Source organism: Monodon monoceros, unplaced genomic scaffold (assembly GCF_005190385.1).
Source record: "Monodon monoceros isolate NGI ecotype Baffin Bay Population unplaced genomic scaffold, NGI_Narwhal_1 Super_Scaffold_6, whole genome shotgun sequence".
Classification (NCBI taxonomy): Eukaryota; Metazoa; Chordata; class Mammalia; order Artiodactyla; family Monodontidae; genus Monodon; species Monodon monoceros.
The window spans coordinates 73,179,162-73,186,175 of record NW_021703783.1 but is presented as its reverse complement, the minus strand read 5'-3'; the positions used below and the strand labels follow the sequence as shown (position 1 = coordinate 73,186,175).

The 7,014-nt window shown below is 42.0% G+C and overlaps 1 non-coding gene across 1 annotated transcript; it reads right to left on the bottom strand.

The window, feature by feature from the left end:
• Positions 1-2,119: 2,119 nt before the first annotated feature.
• LOC114886299 lies at positions 2,120-2,226 on the bottom strand. The gene has a single exon (XR_003791305.1). It is a non-coding gene; the product is annotated as a U6 spliceosomal RNA (small nuclear RNA).
• Positions 2,227-7,014: the final 4,788 nt, after the last annotated feature.

Genomic DNA, 7,014 nt, shown 5'->3' with positions numbered 1-7,014 from the left:
GTTGTTGCTCTGGTGGGCCAGGCTCAGTAAAACTTTAATCTGCTTGTCTGCTGATGGGTGGGGCTGGGTTCTCTCCCTGTTGGTTGTTTGGCCTAAGGCGACGCAACATTGGGGCCTACGTGGCTCTTTGGTGGGGCTAATGGCAGACTCTGGGAGGGCTCTTGACAAGGAGTACAACTTCTGCTGCCAGTGTCCTTGTCCTCACGGTCAGCCACAGCCACTCCCTGCCTCTGCAGGAGACCCTCCAACACTAGCAGGTAGGTCTGGCTCAGTCTCCTATGGGGTCACTGCTCCTTCCTCTGGGTCCCGATGCGCACACTACTTTGTGTGTGCCCTCCAAGAGTGGAGTCTCTGTTTCCCCCAGTCCTGTCGAAGTCCTGCAATCAAATCCCGCTAGCCTTGAAAGTCTGATTCTCTAGGAATTCCTTCTCTTATTGCCAGACCCTCAGGTTGGGAAGCCTGACGTGAGGCTCAGAACCTTCACTCCAGTGGGTGGACTCTGTGGTATAAGTGTTCTCCAGTTTGTGAGTCACCCACCCAGCAGTTATGGGAATTGATTTCATTGTGATTGTGCCCCTTCTACCATCTCACTGTGGCTTCCCCTTTGTCTTTGGATGCGGGGTATCTTTTTTGGTAATTTCCAGTGTCTTCCTGTCTCTGATTGTTCAGCAGTTAGTTGTGATTCCGGTGTTCTCACAAGAGGGAGTGAATGCACATCCTTGTAGTCTGCCATATTGAACCAATGTCCTCTATTTTTAGTTTTTTATTTTTTTAATATCTTTATTGGAGTATAATTGCTTTACAATGGTGTGTTAGTTTCTGCTGTATAACAAAATGAATCAGCTATATGTATACATATATCCCCATATCTCCTCCCTCTTGCATCTCCCTCCCACCCTCCCAATCCCACACTTCTAGGTGGTTACAAAGCACCGAGCTGATCTCCCTGTGCTATGTGGCTGCTTCCCACTAGTTATCTGTTTTACATTTGGTAGTGTATATATGTCCATGCCACTGTCTCACTTCATCCCAGTTTACCCCTCCCTCTCCCAGTGTCCTCAAGTCCATTCTCTACCTCTGCATCTTTATTCCTGTCCTGCCCCTAGGTTCTTCAGACCTTTTTTTTTGGATTCCATATATATGTGTTAGCATACGGTATTTGTTTTTCTCTTTCTGACTTACTTCACTCTGTATGACAGACTCTAAGTCCATCCACCTTACTACAAATAATTCATTTTCATTTCTTTCTATGGCTGAGTAATATTCCATTGTATATATGTGCCACATCTTCTTTATCCATCCGTCGATGGACACTTAGGTTGTTTCCATGTCCTGACAATTGAAAGTAGAGCTGTAGTGAACATTGTGGTACATGACTCTTTTTGAATTATGGTTTTGTCAGGGTGTATGCCCAGTAGTGGGATTGCTGGGATTATGGGATTATGGGATTATGTTTAGTTTTTTAAGGAACTGTTCTCCATAGTGGCTGTATCAATTTACATTCCCACCAACAGTGCAAGAGGGTTCCCTTTTCTCCATACCCTCTCCAGCATTTATTGTTTGTAGACTTTTTGATGATGGCCATTCTGACTGGTGTGAGGTGATACCTCATTGTAGTTTTGATTTGCATTTCTCTGATAATTAGTGATGTTGAGCATCCTTTCATGTATTTGTTGGCAATCTGTATATTTTCTTTGGAGAAATGTCTATTTAGCTGTTCTGCCCATTTTGGGATTGAGTTTTTTTTTATTTTTTGGTATTGAGCTGCATGAGCTCCTTGTCAATTTTGGAGATGAATCCTTTGTCAGTTGCTTCATTCGCAAATATTTTCTCCCATTCTGAGGGTTGTCTTTTTGTCTTGTTTGTGTTTTCCTTTGCTGTGCAGAAGCTTTTAAGTTTCATTAGGTCCCAATTGTTTACTTTTGTTTTTATTTCCATTTCTCTAGGAGTTGGGTCAAAAAGGATCTTGCTGTGATTTATGTCATAGAGTGTTCTGCCTATGTTTTCTCTAAGAGTTTTATAGTGTCTGGCCTTACATTTAGGTCTTTAATCCATTTTGAGTGTATTTTTTGTGTATGGTGATAGGGAGTGTTCTAATTGCATTCTTTTACATGTAGCTAAAAATATGGAGCGCTTCACGAATTTGTGTGTCATCCTTGTTCAGGGGCCATGCTAATCTTCTCTGTATTGTTCCAATTTTAGGATATGTGCTGGCAAAATGATCACTGGACTATTTTTTTAAAAATATGTGCATATATAACTTTGATATCATTTAATGATTTCATGCAATCTTGTATTTTATGCATTCCTGTAAACCACCTTAGATCCTTTCTGAGAACAAGGTGGAATATAAACAACTATGCAAAACCAAAAGTCTTCTCCAGGGAGAACAAGTAGCCTATGATTGTGGCTAAAATAGGAAACAATGGTTTATTCAGGAAAAATGTGTGAAGTACGGTAACGTAGAGAGGAAATGAGATATTCATACCAGTGATGACCTTATATTGATGACCTTATATATGTGGGATGAGAAGAGGAAATCTGGGAATAAGAAGACAGATGAAGAAGCTATATGAAGTTGTGGTAGTATAATATTCCTGAGAGAAGTCCATCTCACCAGGAGAGGAACTTTTCTCAGAGACTTTTCCCCTTGTAATTTATTTGCCAGAGATGAAAGACTGATGTGTTCTGCAAGAGGCAGAAACAATGAAGTTTGGGAAAACAAACCATAGGACAGGAATGGACTTTAAATTCATTTAGGGCAGTAGTTTCCAAACTTTATTTTAGCTATTGAAGTTTTTTTATTTTTCCTCCAAATGGGATCTTACTCTGAACTCTGATGTAGTAAAACAGAAGCAAGCAGAACTTCTGAAATTGAAGCAGAGAGATGGAAGGTCTGTGGCCAGCCTGGTCCCATGAACCTCCATCTTGCCTTCGAGATGCTGAGAGCTCTGAGGAACATAAGCAGAAAGTAAACTAGGTGGCAGCTCACAAACATCCCTCATCTTCCTAAAGCTTGGGGAGATGCTTGTGGTCACATATAAGGTCAATGGCAGAGCCAAGTCTTGACCTCAGAGTTCTTGACTCTGAGTCCAGTGTTCCTTCCAGTGTACATTAGCGCTGCCTGACACAGTTGGAGGGGCAGTCAGCTCCAAGAGACTCTAAAGTCTACGAAGACTGGAATTAGGTTTACTTCGCTGTTGTAGAATGCTTGGCCTGCAGTAGGCCCTCAAGAAGTATTTGTTGAATAAATGAAATAGGTGACATATACAATGTCTTAAGTTGATTTACTCCTTGATGCTTTTAGGGAGTGAAATGGAGCTGAAAGATGTGCGAGTCTCTTCTTCAGGAAGAGAGGTTAGTTCCCGGAAGATAAATCATTTACTATTTTCATCTCCGTGAGCCTAACATGATCCTTGCGCTGTTCCTTTCCAGTTTAGTACTCCTCAGCCAGAGTGTCTTCACTTGTTTAGGTTTAAGATCTTTTTGGTCTTCCTGTCTTTGAATAGCCCAGAATGCAGGCCGTTTTTTAACCAGCTTGTTTATAAGCTTTCGTTCTATGGAGATTGACTTTAGTTATGGAGATAGATCTCGTTTCACAGATCTGGAAGTTGATGTGAAGGCATCCCCACAGTAGCATCTCAGAAGAATCTTTATTCAGTTTAAGCCAAGCCCTCTTCAGCTTTTATTTTGCAACAGAACAGAAGTGGCACCTGGGCATAACTCAACTGTGATCACTCACTGTAATTGCCTTTTAATGGCTTATCTTGAGAAGGGGACTTGTGCACAAAATCTGTGTGTTGGTGTCAGAGTTTCCATTCAGCTCAGGTTTACCTGAGATGGAAGCTAAGGGCAATTTATTTGGTGACTTCCACCTGTGTCTTAATAGGTGCCTCACCCTCTCAGGTGTCCTGGGCAATTGACCATAAGAATGAACATCAGGAGAAATGCACTGAGAGGAGAAAGGAAAGAGTGAGCAGCTATCAGCTTTTCAGATATCAGAGTTACAGGCGTTAGCTTAGCTTGGCTGCCAGCACATTCTCTAGGGCCCTGCAGTGTCCATGTTCACTTTGTTTTTCTTTGGAAGAATTAGCAAAGGTATTGGTTGACCTACCGGCTGCTCCCTGTGGCTGAAACAGCCTGTTTAGGTCAGAGTAAAATGGTTAGTTATTCCTCCACCCTATTAGTTATTCCACCGCACTGAAGTTACCTTTCCAAAGAAGCAGCCTCAAAGATCATTTTATCTGCAGTGCCAAGGGGTGGACCAGAGAAGGCACTGCCAAGATTTGGAGTGGCTGGGGATTACGGGCTAGTTTTTATGCAGGCAAATGGATCAGAGGGACTTTTAAAAAGTTGGCGTCAGGACTTTTTCTCTTTTTTTCTTTCTTCTGACAATAATGAATGACGTGTGTTAAGACTCATTTTCAATTATGCAACAAGTCCCCATTCATTAGAAACCCAAGGCAGTGATCCCAGCTGTATTTCAGTGGCTTTGAAAATGCAGCTCCCTATCTGACCCAAGGTTGAGCAATTTCAGTGCGCAGCATCCATGCTGCTAGCTCAGGTATCCTGGGAGCAATTAAATGTTTGCATATTCAGGAAAGAAAGCTGAATCTTTCCCACTTGAATTTAGAGTGCTCAGGGCTTGTCATTTGTTTCTGGGATATGGACAAATGGGAAATACAGTTCCAATCTCATCCTGTGTTACAAGGGAAGGGAAGTGTTATGTAGCCAGGTGGGTAGGACCCTTGGATGGGTCCTCACAGTGATTGCTCCATATACTAAGACTGGTTTTGGGAATTCGTGTTCTTATGGCTAGGAACGTTCAGGGAGTCACTATAAATCTAGAGTTTCGGATACTGGGGAGGATAACAGTAGATAATAGTAGAATCCGCCTATATTCCGTAGTCTTAAACTGCCATCGAGTATCAGGTATACCCTGATTTAATAACATCTTTTTTTGGAGGGAGTTGGGGACTGGAGAGAAGAAACAGAAACATACATGTTGATTAAAAAATATACTTCAATTTCAGAAACATCAAAATGTGAAAATTGCATTTTAGCCTTGAGAAAATAAGTGTATTATGAAATCATGGGGAAATAATGTTATATTGGAACTGCATAATTAGACGCTAGATGAACTGGCTCTTTCTCTTCCAAGTGCCCAATGAATCTTTGATGGTTAAGGTGAGCTTAAAGGTTTTGTTGCTTCTTGAAGGATTGGAAAATTGGAATTAATAAATGTAATCACAGCAATAATAATGACTACCACATGGAATAATGACTGTGTTCAAGACAACCAGATGCTTTGTCTATACTGTTTCCAATTTTTTCTGTAATCTGGAGACATGGTTATTAGTCACCCTATTTTACAGGTGAGGAAACTAAGGCTCAGGAAGTTTACATGACTTGGCAAAAGGTCACAGAACTGCTAGAGGGTTAGGGTGTGATTGGAAATGTGCTCTGTTTGGTGCCCCCAAAGCCAAGTTTCTAGGGTAGCAAAAGATGAAATGTTTAAGCCTCGAACCAGAGAGCAGCAAAGTGGAAAGGGAGGGCCTCTTTGTGACTTTGGAGAGGAGAGCATGGTTCTTTTTCTTTTTTAAAATTTATTTATTTATTTTGGCTGAGTTGGGTCTTTGTTGCTGTACATGGACTTTCTCTAGTTGCGGCGAGCGGGGGGTACTCTTCGTTGTGGTGCTCAGTCTTTTCATTGTGGTGGCTTCTCTTGATGTGGAGCCTGGGCTCTAGGCGTGTGGGCTTCAGTAGTTGTGGCTCGCGGGCTCTAGAGCTCAGGCTCAGTAGTTGTGGTGCATGGGCTTAGCTGCTCAGCGGCATGTGGGATCTTCTTGGACCAGGGCTCGAACCCGTGTCTCCTGTGTTGACAGGCGGATTCTTTTTTTTTTTTTTAGGATTCCTAATCATTTTTTTATTCCAAATAAAAGACAAAGATTGAGATTTTTAACCCAATTTTTTTTAACATCTTTATTGGAGTATAATTGCTTTACAACGGTGTGTTAGTTTCTGCTTTATAACAAAGTGAATCAGTTATACATATACATATATCCCCATATCTCCTCCCTCTTGTGTCTCCCTCCCACACTCCCAATCCCACCCCTCTAGGTGATCACAAAGCACCGAGCTGATCTCCCTGTGCTATGTTGCTGCTTCCCACTAGCTATCTATTTTACGTTTGGTAGTGTTTATTTGTCCATGGCAGGCGAATTCTTAACCAGTGCACTACCAGGGAAGCCCGAGAGCATGGTTCTTGTCTTGGCCCCACGATAATAGCAAGGTTTATTATGTGGCAGGTTCAAGGCCAGGTACTTTGCACGCATTGTCTCGTTTAATTCTTAAAATAGTCCTGAGAAGTTATCACTATTCCCATTATACAAACAAGGAAACTGAGGCCCAAAGTAGTCATTTAGCTGGTAAGTTTAAACGGTGGTCTGACTTCAAGTCCTGTGCTCATGACCAGTAAATTATTTCGTGACAAATGGAATTATGTTTTTCCTGATAAGTTAGGACATCCCTTCTAAATTATCTCCCAAACCTCCGTTTCGCCTTCAGCCCCTGCTCCAAGCCCCCTGTGGTTTACCTGACCGGTTTTGTCAAGCCCATGCTTTGTTTCTGAGCACACAAGAAGGAACCACAAGGTGTCAGTATAACATTACACAGTTCCAACATGGGGGAAAGGGTTGTGCATCTTCCCAACTGCATTAACCAGGTCAGACTTAAATCTCAGACAGACACGCCATTGTCAGCAAGACTGGCCTTCATAGTTCATCCTTTTCTACATGCAAACACATGGAATTAATTCCCCACTAGCTAATCCTAAGGGCAAGGATCCCAGAGACCTCAGCTGAGTGACAGTGGGGTAGCAGGAATAAATGCTCCACCAAGACCTCGAAAAACCAGGAAAGGCTATTTTTAAATTTTTATTTAAAAAATACTTTGCATCCTGACCCTCCACTCCCCCTCCCTATTTAGTTTTTATGGAATTTATATTTCAAAAGT